This window comes from Sarcophilus harrisii, chromosome 5 (assembly GCF_902635505.1).
Source record: "Sarcophilus harrisii chromosome 5, mSarHar1.11, whole genome shotgun sequence".
Classification (NCBI taxonomy): domain Eukaryota; kingdom Metazoa; phylum Chordata; class Mammalia; order Dasyuromorphia; family Dasyuridae; genus Sarcophilus; species Sarcophilus harrisii.
In genome coordinates, this window is record NC_045430.1 from 124743521 (window position 1) to 124760177 (window position 16657).

Genomic DNA, 16657 nt, shown 5'->3' on the forward strand with positions numbered 1-16657 from the left:
ATGGAAATATTTTTTCTTATTTACAAAACATATGCTTGGGTAATTTTTCAACATTGACCCTTACAAAACTTTCTGTTCCAAATTTTTCCTTCCTTCTCCCAACCCCTGCCCTAGATGGCAAGTAGTCCAATACATGTTAAATATGTTAAAAATATGTGTTAAATCCAATATATGTATACATATTTATACAGTTATCTTGCTGCACAAGAAAAATTGGATCAAGAAGGAAAAAAAAAACCCTGAGAAAGAAAACATAATGTAACCAGGGGTCCTCAAACTATGGCCCGCAGCCAGATGCAACAGCTGAGGACATTTATCCCCCTCACCCAGGGCTATGAAGTTTCTTTATTTAAAGAACCACAAAACAAAGTTTTTGTTTTTACTATAGTCCAGTCCTCCAACAGTCTGAGGGACAGTGACTGGCCCCCTATTTAAAAAGTTTGAGGACCCCTGAATTATAAGCAAACATCAACAGAAAAAAGTGAGAATGCTATGTTGTAGTTCACATTCAGTTCCTACAGTCCTCTCTCTGGGTGTAGATGGCTCTCTTCATCACTGAACAAATGGAACTGATTTGAACCACCTCACTGTTGAAGAAAGTCATGTCCATCAGAATTGATTATCGTATAATCTTTTTGTTGCCATGTATGATGATCTCCTGGTTCTACTCACTTCACTTAGCATCAATTCATGTACATCTCTTCAGGCCACTCTGAAATCATCCTGTTGGTTGTTTCTTATAGAACAATATTCCATAACATTCGTATACCATAATTTATTCAGTCATTCTCCAACTGATGGGCAACCATTCAGTTTCCAGTTTCTTGCCACTACAAAGAGGGCTGCCACAAACATTCTTGCACATGTGGATCCCTTTCCCTCCTTTAAGATCTCTTTGGGATATAAAACCAGTAAAAACACAGCTAGATCAAAGGGTAAATATATTTTGATAACTTTTTGAGCGTAGTTCCAAATTGCTCTCCAGAATGGTTGGATTACAATGCATCAGTGTCCTAGTTTTCCTACATCACCTCTAACATTTGTCATTATCTTTTCCTGTCATCTTAACCAATCTGACAGGTGTGTATGGTATCTCAGAGTTGTCTTAATTTGCATTTCTCTGATCAATAGTGATTTGGACCACCTTTTCATATGACTACAAATGGTTTCAATTTCTTCATCTGAAAATCTATTTATATCCTTTGACCATTTATCAATTGGAGAATGGCTTGAATTCTTATAAATTTGAGTTAATTCTTTTTTATTTTAGAAATGAGTAATGAGTATAAATGTAAATGTAAATGAGTGTAAATTTGAATGTAAAAATGTTTTCCCAGTTTACTGCTTCCCTTGTAATCTTGTCTGCATTAGTTTTGTTTGTACAAAACTTTTTAACTTAATATAAGCAAAATTTTGTGATCAGTAATGATCTTTGGTTCTTCTTTGGCCACAAATTAGTGGGTGGAAATATAAGGAATAGTTGGGGAATAATTTTAAAAACATGGCCCATTCATTGTAATGTGACCATAGACTGAAACTGTCTGAGAGGGGATGTTCTGTAGAAACACACACCAAAATACTTGGGTAGTTGGATCAAAAAGTCAGGCAAACTAAATGTAAGCCTATGTATACATTTAATATCCAGATAATAATTGGCTAGTTTTGAACTATTCTTATATTCATGCACAGTTTATTGGCTAATTTATTTTGAAAATTATAATGGATGAACTTGACTATATTTGGCTACTTGCCATGATCATATTGGTCAGAGGATCTCTTGCAATCACTATAGTACAGCTACTAAGATGTGATTTAGTGCAAGGAAGTAATGAAATAAGAAACCAACTGACTTCCAACTAATTGGCGGGGCTAGGCCAATTACCCTTCCTATTCATTGCTTGACAAATATTTATTAAGTATCTACTATGTGCCAGGCACTGTTCTATGTAGTGGGGACATAAATTTGAGGGAAATGATCCCTATTCTCAAGAAACTTACTTTCTGGTGGGAATCGTAATACTTCAAAAATCTATGATTTTATCTATGTCTAGTACTTACACTGATGAGGGTCCTCATTATATTTGGAGCCATAAATCTGGATTCGAATTCTGTCTGTTCACATTTAATAATGGCTTTAAGGATAGCTTCTGAGGTGCCTTCTTCTCTGATCCCATGATCCTATAACTAGCTGACTTTTAAATTACCATAGCTCTAATACATGGTTCAACCACACTTTGAGGCTGGGAACTCTGCTATACCTTTATATATGGTCTCTGGGACATGTGATCATGCATTACTTGGTGTTAAACTTCCTGGTGATGAATGAATGGATGAAAAAAACCTTTATTTACTGTGTGAAGTCCTGGTGATTTAAATACAATTCAGAAAAAACAGTCCCTGTCCTCAAGAATCTTATCTATAAACAGGAAAAGGCAACATTCATAGGAAAGCATTGGCAGGGAAGAAGAGTTTTGTACAGGGAAGTCACAGAGATAGTATTTATGGTCATAAAGTGATTGATTAATATTCTCTTTCAGGAGTGGTAATGTTGGGTTGATTACAGTTCTCAGGGATGGAGTTGGAAATGAATGGGGAAGATATACAAGGAAAGAAGGATAAACTGGCATGAAGTTGTGCAAGGAAATAGCTTGGTGGATGTGAGGCTGGTCTAGAAAATTTGAATTCTCACTAATCAGAAGCTTAGCCTCTCAAGGTAGGAGCTTGGAGTTCTGGATCATAGGTGAAAGCTGGAGTACAGGACCCTGGCAACTTGAACATGGCTCTTAGATGACAGACATAGATTCTGTTCTTGAAGTTTTTTCATCTTGGTAGCATTTGCAAGAACTTCCATTTCCCTGGAATCCAAGGTCATCTCTATACCAGGGTTTCTTAAATGTTTTCTACTTGTGACCCCATTTTGTCCAAGAAATTTTTATACAACTCAGGATACAGAGGTATATAAATAGGTATACAAATCAAATATTTACTGATAATAAAACAATTTCAAAAACTCTACATCCAGTTATGCAACCCCATATGGGGTCACAAACTACATTTTAAGAGGCTTTGCTCTACACTACAATGAAGAATCACAGTAAGATTTTAGCAAGAAAGCGACACTAACAATAAACTGAATTCAGTGTGCAGTATGTGGAGAGCCTTAGGCATGAGGTACCCTCACTGTCCCTAGACAGCTCCTTGCACTTTTCTTACGTGACTATTTTCTAGTCTTAAGCCCGAAGCTCTCTTTTTGCTCACCAAAGTGACAACAAACCCTTCATTAGTCTGGTATCTAAAAGTCACCTTTCCCTCATAAATCCTAGGTATGTGTTCATCAAAGCTTTGCTATGAAAATTTGCTGCACCCCCATACCATAGCAGGTAAATTAGAAGTGACCACCAAGGAGAGCTTCTCTCTGAGGGTTTCTAAGGGTCCCACTGGATAAATGGGATCACCCCCTGAAGATGGAATGACTCACAACAAATGGTTTCCTAACACTAAGAAGCTGTTAGGGACAATGAATGTGTCAGAGAAGGACAGGGAAGCCTGTGTTTATTCTATCCATCCCTCAGGGTCCAACTAGAGGATTATGGAATAAATCAGGCTAAACCACTGGTCTGGAGGGTTTTCTTTATGCTGTCCACAGGAAATAATAAGAAAAATCCCACATCACGTTTAATTCTTATGTGTCTACCTAATAAGATAATCTTTGTAACTTGAACATGTATAGGTCCCTTCCTCAGAGGAGACACAGAAAACATCAATTAGTAATGATTGCCTTCAATCTGACAACATCTCTATGGGGGGAAGTTGGAAGCAGGAATTATTATCTCTATTTTACAGGAAGAGAATGTAAGACAGAGATAGGACAAATCTATGGTCATACAGAGTAGGTGACTAATCCAGATCTGCAGTGAGATGTACACTTCATGCAGAAATGAATCATTCTCTGTTTTTAGCAGTACTAATAGCTGCCCATCATACAGATGTCCATTCATTCATCAAACAATTATTAAAAGTCTATTATATGCAATTCATTCTATTAGTTATTAGAGGAGCAAAGCAATGAATTAGGCAAGTCTCTGCCTTCAAGAAACTTCTACTTTGTTTTTGTTATTTAGTCAGTTTCAGTCATGTTCGAACTTCATAATCCTAATTTATGTTTTCTTGGCAAAAATGCAAGAATAGTTTCCCATTTCCTTCTTTAGCTCATTTTTACAATGAGGAAACTGAGACAAACTGAGTTAGTGACTTGCCCATCAGCAAGAAAGTATCTGAAATTGGATTTCAATTCAGGTTTTTCTGATTCAGGTCTGACTATCTATCCAACACTTAGCTGCCCAGCTTCTACTACTGATTCATTATCATTTGGTCATTGAGTTTTGTTTCTAGTAAAGCAAAAAGAGTATAGTGGGAAAAAATGTCAAATTTGGAATAAAAATATGAGTTTGAATGTTAGTGCTTTCATCCCTAGCTATGTGACCATAAGCAATTCATTTAAGCTCCATGGGCCTGAACCTCAGTAATAAAATAAGGGAGTTGATCTGAATGATCTCTAGGGCCATCTCGGGCTGGATCTGTGTTATTGCAAAGTGGAAGGTCATACAGTAAATAAAAGAGTTAGGATTCAATGAATCACTCATGGCTCCCACCTGAAAATCTACTTGCATTTCAAAATAGGAAAAAAAAAAAACAGAATCAGAAAGAAGGCTATTTTCAAGGTAGTCTTCTGATGAGTATTTTAAACTACAGCCATGGCTAAAACAAAGTTTGCGGATTAGGTGTCTTGGGTCTCCATTACCACAGATAGGAGATAGTGGACTGAATGTCTCCCTTCCTAGCCAGCTGGCTGACTAAAGATGAAAGGAGAGGAGGAAGGAAAGACGGATACATCAATCAGCTTCTCCTATCTCCATGTATTAGTGTTGAGGCTGATCACTTGCATTTTCTCTGTTACACCTTAGGAAATTGAAACACAAAGAAGTTGACAGGACACATAAAGAGCTGGGAACATACTCAAGTCTTAATATTTTGCTACCCTGCTTAAGCATAGAAAATAAAGTCTTGTCTAGAGGTGTTGTCTGTGTGAAGTTATTTTTAATTGGCTAGAGTCATGGATATTAATGACTATCAACTGCCTACTTTATGCAGAGGATTGTATTAGATGTCAGAAAAGATACAAAATTTGGGTTCTAGAGTACCTGCTATTAGGAGAGTACATGTCTATGAACCAACATAGAAAGTTATAAGGACATATTTCACTGTAATTTTGATTTTATTTTTCAAGCAACAAGCATTTGTTCCCTTCCCCCATTTCTACCTCTTTCCTATCAGGAAAAAAGATAAACAAAATCCTTGTAACAGATATGCTTAATCAATCAAAACAAATTTGCACATTGGTCATATCCAAAAAATGTGTATCTCTTTCTACATCACCACTCTGTGCAGGAATGAGTAGTAGGTTTTATCATTGATCCTCTTAAGTCATGTTTAGCCATTGCTTTGATCAGAGTTCTTAAGTCTTTCAAAATGTCTTTGCAATGTTGTTATTGTCCCAATTGTTCTCCTGGTTTTACTCACTTCATTCTGTCTGGAGTCTTTCAAAGTATTTCTGGAACTATCCCTTTTATCATCTCTTACAGCACAATAATATTCCATTACATTCCATATCTTATAATTTTTCCCAAATTGATTTCTAATCTAATTAATAATCTAATCTAAATTCTTTGCCATAATAAAGAGGGTTCTATAAAATGTTTGCATCTATAGATTCATTACTTCTTTCTTTGATCTCTTTGGGTTATAAGTTGCTGAGCCAACAGGTATGCACAGACCAGTAATTGCATTTTGAGAGGCAGGCTGGGGTAGTGGACAGAGAACTGACCTTAAAGATTGTGTGACACTCAGGCAAGGCTGAGTTCCCCAGGCAATGTTAAAATTATAAGTTGCAGGTGATCTGCATTGAGAGAAAGAATTTTCTCACAGGGAGTTCTTAATCTATACTAATGAACTCACAGGTTCAGGCCACAAAAGAAGTACATTAAAACATTACAAAACAAAATGTTTTAGGGGAGGTTGGAGGAATAGGGGAAGTCCGTATGATAGCATGTGAGTTAGGCTTTAAAAAACAACAGGAATTCAACAAAGCTAAGACAAGGAGGCTATTACAGATATAGAGAAGCATATAAACAAAAAACTGGACAAAGGAAGGAAATAAGCACTTATAGTGTATCTAGTATATACCAGGCATTGTGCCAAACACTTTACAAATCTGGTAAGGCAGGTACTATTATTATCTCCGACTTATAATTGAGAAAACTGAGAAAGGTTAAATGATTTACCCAGAGTCACATAGCTAGTAAATGTCTGAGGCTAGATTTAAACTCAGGTCTCACTGCTTTGCGGCCCAGTACTCTAAACCACTGTGTAACCTTTTGTCTTGGGAGTGGTGGAATGAGGTGTCAGAGTAGTTCATTTTGCATGGGATTTACAGAGTACAGTTATAGGAGATGAACTTGGAAAGGTAGAGGGACAGCAGGTTGTGATAGGATTTGTGCTAGAGACGAGTTTGAATTTTACTCATTAAGACAACCCCCGAAGGTTTTTTAGTAGAGAAGTGACATGGTCAGATCTATACTTAAGAAAGATTTATCTTGACAGTGGAATAATGGATGGATTGGAGTAAGGAGAAAATGGAGAAAGGCAGACATGGTGGATTAATGTGACAATCTATGGAAGTTGTAGGGGTAGCTGCTAGATGGTACAGTAGATAGAGCGCTGGACCTGGAAGCAAGAAGACCTGAGTGCAAATCCAGTCTCAGACACTTACTAGCAGTGTGAACCTGGGCAAGTTACTTAATTTTTGCCTCAGTTTCCTCATCTGTAAAAATGATCTAGAGAAGGAAATGGTAAACCATTCCGGTATTTCTACAAAAAAAAAAAAAAAAAACCCTCAAAGGGGCTCATGAAGAATTGTACACAACTGAAAACTCGGCAAAACACAATGATGTGAGGTAATGATAGTAAAGTGATATTATAGGAATAGAGAGGAGAGAACAAACATGAAAATATTTCAGAAGTGGAACCTACAGGATTAAGTAAGTAATTAGATGTGAAGGGTAAAAGAGGGGGAAAGATGGCATAGATTTCTTAGGACATTGCCATGTACCCAGTGGACATTCACTTAATATGTGATGATGATGAGACAAGAAGACTGTCTAGCTCGAGTTTATACCACTTGAATACTTAAGATGAATTCCCTCTGATGATAAATGTAATATGGCGAGCAAGGAGGCCAGACTAAAATTCGCAAATAGATACAACTTGTGAGATTGCTCTGAGCTTCCCCATTTTATTCAGGATTACATTTCTACATGTTTTTCAGACTAGATGTTAATCGGCCGCAGAGAGCCAAAGAGGTCGAACTCCATCAAATACATTTAAGACACTAGGCAGTGACCATTGAAAAAGATGTATGTGTAGCCCTGAAAAATATGAAACCAGTTAAGAACTCAGAGGTCATTCTGTTCAGGGCAAAATTCTTGTGCACCGTGCTGACAATTTACCCTCTGGGTATTTTGAAGGTTTAATGGATCAAGCTAGTCCACATGAAATATGGAATGTTTAAGACACAGGCCATATCCACCCTCCAGCTCAACCCTTTTGCCCTATCATTAACATTGCTTGAGTTTTACAAACTTTTGGATGCTCATATACAACACTAAAATGGGTCTGACCCCTGCCCAATACATTTGCAATCTACAATGAGACTTGTTTTTCAAAAACCAGGGATTCCCACTGGAATTTGCAGAGGAGTTCTTAGGGAGTCTTGAGGACAAGAGTTGTAGAAAATTAAATAGTTTTTTGGAAATTTCAATGGCAAATGGTGAGTTTTAGGGAAGCTAAACTAAACCCCTAACTCTCCTACAATCTCTCCCTGCAAACTTTCTCTTGGGCCTTTGAGATGACAATAACAGCTCTTATTTATGTAATACATTCCAGTTTACGTTTTATCTATATTTCCTCATTTGATTCTCACAACCAGAACAGTAATAAATATGGGGTAACTGTGGCTTTGTCCCAGGCCCACCAGCCCTTTTCCTCAGAGGCAATCTAGGGTGTCCCTTTCCCAAAGTTTGTCTCTTACTACCTCTTTCTGGGGCTAAAGAAAGGGAGATTTGAGGAATGGAAGGAGTTGAGGTCATTGGCCCCGCAAATGGGCCCCAGACCAAATTTTCTAGGGAATGGGCTATCCCTTTCCTGAATGCAACTGTGAACAACTGAGAGGACTGTTTTCTGCATAGTCAAACTTTTTGATGGGTGGAGAGAAGAGCAAACAGTGAACATTTTGGGACCTTGTCTAGGAGTGACAGCTGAGGTAGAATCATGGTCTTTCTTCGTCCTGCTCCCTCTCTCTCCTCAGGAGTGTGTCCCAGAATCTGTGCCCATAGTAGCACATCTGTGATATTTCATTCCTTGGCCTTGGGTGATGCCCCAGGCTCTCTTCTTCCTCAGGAGTCTTCTTCCCTATACTTAAGTCTCCCTCCAGATTTGCCACCCCTCCTCCCACCACAGCCCCAGATCTTACCTCAGGCACCAGAACTCCTAGTTAAAGTTCTGTCCATAGCAGCTTAGTGAGATAAGCAGTGAAATTACCATTATCTTAAAGAGTGACTATACAGTGTGGTGGGAAAAGCACTGGAATTGGGATGTGAACATGTCTGGTGCTTGCAACATGTGTTACTGCGAACAAGTCACTTTGTTGCAACTCAGTTTCCTCATCTATCAAATGAAGGATTTGGACCAGACAACTCTTAAGGTCTCTCTTCTGACTCTAAAAACTATTTTTTAGGCAACAGAATAAGGGATTTGTCCAAAGTCACACAGCTAATTAGGTGGCAGATTAGGGACTCAGACCCAGACCATCTTCCTCTGGATGCCCATTAAAACACAGTACCACCCTCTACTTCCCTTCATACACCCCTATCCCTCATTATAATGTTCTATTAGGTCTGACTGGTTCTTAATCCTTCTCCCTCTTACCCTGTCTGGACAAGACCCTCCTGGTGGATCCTGAACATTATTATTATTATTTTTTTAATTGAGAAGCAGCTAAAAGAAAAATAATGGATTTTGTATCAGAGGTTGTTATTCAGATATTCGGTCGTGTTTGACTTTTCATGACCCCATGGAACACAGCATACCAGACTCTTCTGTCCTCCACTATCTCTCAAAGTTTCTCCAGGTTCATGTTCATTGTTTCCATGACACTATCAATCCATCTCACCCTCTGCCATCCCTTTCTCCTTTTGCCTTCAGTCTTCTCCAAAGTCAGGGTCTTTTCTAGTCTCATCTTCTCATTATGTGGCCAAAGTATTTAAAACTCAGCTTTAGGATTTGACCTCCCAGTGTATAGCCTGTGAATAGGCATCAGAGGATGTGGGTTCAAATCCTAGTTTTCATTTATTACATGTATGACCTTCAGCTTTAGTTTTCTTATTCGTAAAATCAGGGGGTTGAATCAGATGACCTTTCAAGGTCATTTCTAGCTTTAAATATACAATCTTATATTTGTCCTGTGTACCATTCAATGAGAGTCCTGATATCTGCCAGGGCTGATAAGATAAATGTATTTGAATGGCAATAATAATTGTTGAGAATGGCTTAATATTAGCCTTGTCAACATTTGTATTTTAACAGAGGCACTGAAGAATTGAGCAATGGGGCAGTGTGAGGCATTAAGGCAAGGCCAATTGAAGACAAATTCGTAGTTTGTGGGAGCCTTCCTGATCTGTCAGATTATATTTACTTTTTTTTATTTAAAATTATTTTTTAATGAACAAGAAAATCTTTTCTGTCCCTTCCCAATTAAAACACCACCAACAAAAGAAAAAATGTTTTGGTAACAATTTTGCATAAATAAACAAAAAAAAAAAAACCACCCCTCACCTGATGACTATTCCCCAAAATATATGTTATTCTTTATAATTCTGCATCACTTCTATATCAGGATATGGAAAACATATTTCATCACTGGTCCTTTGGAATCTTGGCTGGTGATTATATTGATCCCAATTCGTCTTCCAAAGTTATTTGTCTCCCTGATATTGTTATTGTAAAAGTTGTTCTCTTGGTTCTGTTTGTTTCACTCTGCATTAATTGATATGTCTTTTGATTTGCAGAATTAGCTTTGGTCACAAAATAGAATAGTGAAATAAAGGACGTATGTGTATATTCTGGTTTAAGCAAAACAAAACTTTTGTGTTTGCAATAGAATTGAAGAGCTCTTTGAGCTCAGCCCATTGACCATTCTTGACCTTTTTGTATTTCTATTACCCTCCTGCTAATACATAGAGGTTTGTCACTAGCCCAGAATCCTACAGAGTTGAAAACTTACAGCTTGAGACTCAGAACTGAATGTCTCTTAGGAGAATATTCCTGAAGAGAGGCAGGCTGTCTTTGCAATTCCTTGCTTGTTGGTCCCAGGTTTTCTTCAGGAGTCCATAGTGAGCCTTAGCAAGAAAATTTGAGTTTTAGAATCTCACCTTGAATCTGGGACTGATAGGATTAGAAATCTATTAATGTCAGATTTAGATGGGCAGCCATTCTCTTCCAAATCATTTGCTTGTCAATCCTCTAAATAAGTTATTTGTTGCTTAGACATTACTTGGAGACTTGCCCCCCCTTAATTATGTCTAGGCTGGTAAAATTCCACTGGACTAATCACAGAATACTCTGTCTAACAAAGGAACCCACTTTTTACAATGGAAAAATTAACCAGTGCTGAGTAGTAGAGGTGAGAGGAACTGCCATAAAATGTAATTATTGTAATAATCATAATATTAATAGTGGCACTTTGTATTCAGCCTCCTGCCTTTGATCTGAGATCTGAGGGTGATGGGCAAATGCTAATTAACATGGCTCTCAGTCTCAAGTTGGAGAAAATCAGAAGTGCTAGAAGTAGAAATCTTCAAAATGGAAACTCATCTTTTTTTGTTTGTTTGTTTTTGTTTTTGCTTTGATGCTCAGGGGCTTATTCTTAATGAAGTTGGGAGTGGAAGGCCTGCAGTATTTCAACCAAGGTCCAAGAGTGAATTTTGATTCAGTCTTTCCAAAGAGTTAGTGTCCAACTCTGGACTTCTTGACTCTCAGAAATTCTAGTCTCCTCCATGACCGTCTTCCTCTGACCACCGGGCTCAGTCCTGTCACTTCCATCTTCACAGAAGGCATGAAAGAAACTAGAGTTTCCCTTTGGTGGGATAGGCAGAGTAAATGAGAATTTTATTTCTTTGGGGAGGAAAGATCAGTAAAAATAATGATGATGATGATGATAGCTGCTATGTATATAGCTCTCTTAAATCATTCTGTCCTCAAAATAGTCTTACCATTAATTCCATTTTATAGATAGGAAAACTGAGGCATTTATCACAGTCTACTAAGTGGTAGATACAGACTTTGAACCGGGTCCTCTGAAATTAAAAATATTTTTAAAAAATGCTTTTCTTAATATTAGCAACAAATAAATTTGTATAAAAATTCAGTACTCTTTCCATTACACCACAGCAATTTCCTATATTCCCATCAATCCACAAGTATTTATTAAGCCCTTAACATGTGTCAGACATTTTTAAGATAGAAAACTTAACTTAAATAGATGTGTCCATATTCTGACCCACCACTATGATGGGACAGAATCAAAGTAGACTAGGGAGACCACCTGTGAATTGAGATAGGACTATTGGTTGAAATGGGCAGTTTCACCATCATTGATATTGCTGCCAGTAGAGTGGCCTGGAAGATGGAACCAGAGTAAGCACGGTGTGAAATTGGGGAGGCAATTGTTCAGAGATAGTGTGCCACTTTCTGTTAGTGGGGTGCATGTGTGTGTGTTTCGGAGGGGTATTTTATGTGAAGGTTGGAGGAGAAGGTTATTTGTTTCCTATAGGTAAATATGCATCCTTTAGAAGCTACTGTGATATGGAGGCTGTTTTTTTTTTTTTTTTTTTTAATTCTGAGAAATCAATGAAGAACTTCCTAAAATTTGGATCCTTGACAGTAGAGACAATGTCACATTTGAGAAAATTTGCAAAAACTTGGAAGAGGTAATAAAAGTTGACTTCTCTGGGGCAAGAGAACTCCCTCTTTCATCATGCAAGAATCTATAGGCGCTTCCTTTTGGTGGGTCAGAACGAGAGGTGGGATCACAACATTTCCTCTTTGACCTTGGCTAAAGTGTGGTCCAATGGATTGAGATCCAGACCTGGAGTCACGAAGATTCACCTTCCTGAGTTAAAATCTGTCCTCAGACACTTAGTAGTTGTGTAAGCCTGAACAAGTCACTTAGCTCTGTCTATCTCAGTTTCCTCCTCTATAAAATGAGCTGGAGAAGAAAATGGCAAACTACACTAGTGTTTGTTTTTTTTTTTTTAATAATTATAACTTTTCATTGCCAGAACCCATGCCAGGGTAATTTTTTTTTAACAACATTATCCCTTGCACTCACTTCTGTTCCGACTTTTCCCCTCCCCCCCTCCCTCAATCCCCTCCCCCAAATGGCAAGCAGTCTTATACATGTTAAATATGTCACAGTATATCCTAGATACAATATATGTGTGCAGAAACGAACAGTTTTCTTGTTGCACAGGGAGAATTGGATTCAGAAGGCAAAAATAACCTGGGAAGAAAAACAAAAATGCAAACAGTACATTCATTTCCCAGTGTTCTTTCTTTGGGTGTAGCTGCTTTTGTCCATCCTTCATCAATTGAAAGTGAGTTAGATCTTCTCTTTGTCGAAGAAATCCACTTCTATCAGAATACATTCTCATACAATATCGTTGTTGGGGTATATAATGATCTCCTGGTTCTGCTCATTTCACTCAGCATCAGTTCATGTAAGTCTCTCCAAGCGTCTCTGTATTCCTCCTGCTGGTCATTTCTTACCGAACAATAATATTCCATAATATTCATATACCACAATTTACCCAACCATTCTCCAATTGATGGGCATCCATTCATCTTCCAGTTTCTAGCCACTACAGACAGGGCTGCCACAAAGATTTTGGCTCATACAGGTCCCTTCCCTTTCTTTAGTATCTCTTTGGGATACAAGCCCAGCAGTAGCACTGCTGGATCAAAGGGTATGCACAATTTGATAACTTTTTGGGCATAATTCCAGATTGCTCTCCAGAATGGTTGGATTCGTTCACAATTTCACCAACAATGCATCATACACTAGTATTTTTTGCCAAGAAAACCCCAAATGGGGTCACAAAGAACCAGACATGATTGAAAAGAGACTGAATAACAATAAAGGTTCCACTTGAGTGTCCATGCCCCACCAACTGAACAGGTGATTTAATCATGTTAATTATGATCTCATTTCCATCATTATAATTTTATTTTTTTGAATAATGAAGATTCTCCCAACATGCACATACCTCTGAGAGTTGTGGATATGTAGGATTTTATTTGCCAATATCTTAATTATTAATTAAGCCATTAGCCAGGGATTAATTGACAGCTAGTTGAGGGCAAGAATGGACAAATGCCCAGAGGAATTCTTGGAGAGCAGAAAGGAACATTCTAATGGAGGAGGGCATCTAATACAAACTTCTTATCCTTTATAAAAATGGTGATAACAATAGCAGCCCATTTATATGCCTTTTTAAAATTTACAAAGCATTTTGAATTTTGTTGAGAATTAACCTTAGTAATTCCACTCAAAATCATCTTCCATGATTATGTGAACTCTGACATTTATTACCTGTGTGACTTTTGGCAAGTTATTTTTGGACTCCAGTTCCTCATCTATACAATAAGGAGGCTGACCTGGATGACCTTTCAGGTTGCTTCCCACTATAGAACTATGATAGAATTAGAGATAAAAGAAAACTGCTAGCATACTTCCCCATCTCCGTTCCTTTATTTCCCAACATTTTCATCTGAATCCACTTTCTTCTCACGTATTTCCTAACCACTCCAGCTTCACATCCCTATCCTTATACCATACTCAGAATAGAAATGAAAATCATCTGTTTTGAACCATTATCAACACAAAGAACTTTTTTGTATCTGAGTGCTGGTTGAGTTCCCACAATATGCTGGGATTTGAACCTAGTCCCTCCGATGCCAAATTCAACATTCTTTCTTTTTGCACCATACCATCTCTTATGGAATGTCTGGGATAAGCTGATAATGCCAGGAGTGAAAGGGGAATAAAAGGTGTCTGGATTTAGGGAGACATAGACCAAACTAGGGGTCTTTCATCCTAAATTCTATCCTTCTCAGGGTTGGTATTGAAACTAATTATTTACTGGTAGTGAAGCCCAAGGCGAAGGCGGGTATTTTGATTCATTCCTGGGAATTACCAGAGAAACTCTTGAGCTCCCTCAACAATTACATGTTGCATCAAATGGGTAGATCCATAACGAAGTTCTACAGATGATATTCATCAGGGGAGGGTGGGACTTAATTCACAAGAAACCAAAGCTAAATGGAAATCAAAACAACTGCTTCTGGGAGAAGGTTGTTGGTCTTTAAATAGTGGCTGGGAGTGGAGCAGGGAAGTTGCTAGCTGGATGGTAATATCCGCCGTTGTCACAAGTAGGAATGTGGAACCATCTACCCACTAATAACTAACTGCAAAATCAAACCACCTAAACTTCGTTAGCCTAAACCTCCTTTTCCCAGTATTTCAAGGAGTAGTGCTGTATGCTGGGAGGGGATACCCAGAGCTTTTTGGCATCAGGGTTAGAAAGGAAGGGCCCAAGACTTTCAGTGAGAAGGGAAACATATGATGAGAGTAGTTGTGACATAATGGATAAAGAAGCATCTGTGGACCTTGAAGATCTGGGTTCTGCCTGGGACACATATTAGTGTTGGATCCTGAGGAAGTAACTTTTTTTCCCCCTAACCTCAGTTTCTTCATTTGTGAAATGAGCAGAAAAATAACCTCTAAGTTGAAAGGATCAAATGGGACAATGTACTAAAAACACTTTGCTAACTTTAAATCATTGCTAATATCACTAATTATTAGTTCCATAGGAAGAATACACAAACAGTGCCTTGTATGTCTATTCTAAGTAGAATAGAGTTAAAGTGTCTGGAGTGCAAGTGTTAGTATCCAAAGTGAGTCTTGGGCAGTCAGATGAGACACTTAAGGAGAAGGGAATAAGTAGTTACTAGGTACCTGTTCTGTGCCAAGCATTGTGCTAAGTGCTTCACAAATATTATCTCATTAGATTTTATTTGACAGTGGAGTGTTGAAACATCAGTTTAGGGATTGGTTACAATATATTAACATTAGTAAAGGCAATGTTATGTAGCATATGTGCGTAGTTATTTATCCCTTCCACATTTTGACTTTTGCCATCACGGTTTCAGTATTTCACAGGTAAGCCATAAAATGTTAAATGGGATTTTGGGGAAGTTTTCCAGAAGCTTCAGGCAAGACTCAGAGGCCAGCAGACAGAGCCTATGACTAAATACTTAATCTAAATATTACAAATTACATACTTAATCTAAATATTACAATATTACAATAAGGTACTGTAAATACCCTATAAAAGAAAAAAGAAAACATTCAAACTTCTTCTCTGATCTGAAAGAAGAGCCAAAAAAGTTTATGCAAATTTTCCAGATTATGAGGGTGCCACTCCCTTAATCCTCAGTGATATGGAAGGGATAACTGTATATATTGGCAATGTGAATTATGAATTATCTATGGTGACTGGACTTTTCTTTCCCCATTGCCCAGATAGATCCTGCTGTTTAAAGAGGTACATTACTGCCCCAAACTGATGAATATCTGGCCCAGCCCCTCCTTGGGACTCCAAAAGTAGTACCAAATCAAAAAAAGGTTGAGACTGGAGGCAGAAATGGGCATTAGTTGTTTGCATGTTATTCATGTGTATCTGAGAGAAAAGTCTAAAAGGAATATGAATGGCTGAGTGTGTGGCTAAGGAAGTATGTCTGTATACTTGAGGATTATTTTTTTTATTGTATTACAAAGACAAATGTAAGGGATTTTTGCACTGTTCATCTTTTGTATTATCTGTCTCATCTCGTCCATTGGTTAAGATAATAGAATTGATTAGGTAAAAAGAGGACCAGTTCTTTCAGAGATATCGAATTTATGAAGAAGGTTAACTTTCCTGGTGTAAAAAAATATTAAATGTTTAACAAATTAATTTTTTGAGTTGATGCAGGCAGGATCGTACAGAGTATTTCTGAAGGTTATTGCACAATCTGTCCTATTCTTGTACTTGTTGATTATCTCCAGTTTATTCTCTACATATCTTATTGTGTACATACTTATTTGTATGCTGTCTCTTCCATCAAACAATGAGCTTCTTGAAATCTGGGAATGTTTTTTGAATTTCTTTGTCTTCCCACTGTTTAGCCCAGTGCCTGGTACATAGAAGGTACTTAATAAATACTTATTGATTTGACTTGTTGGAAGAAAGATACTCAGACTTTTGCCATTCTTGTTGGTAGTTACTTTGGCCAACTCTACTGGCAAACAACTATCACAAGTTACTATGCCTGTCCTTACTCTAAAAGGCTCAGTTGCTGAAGGTTTCTGAGCAAGGTTTAATTGATTTACGATGGGCTGTCCAATTTAATTGGCAGTTAGCAGATTCCTGTCAAGTTTTAATGC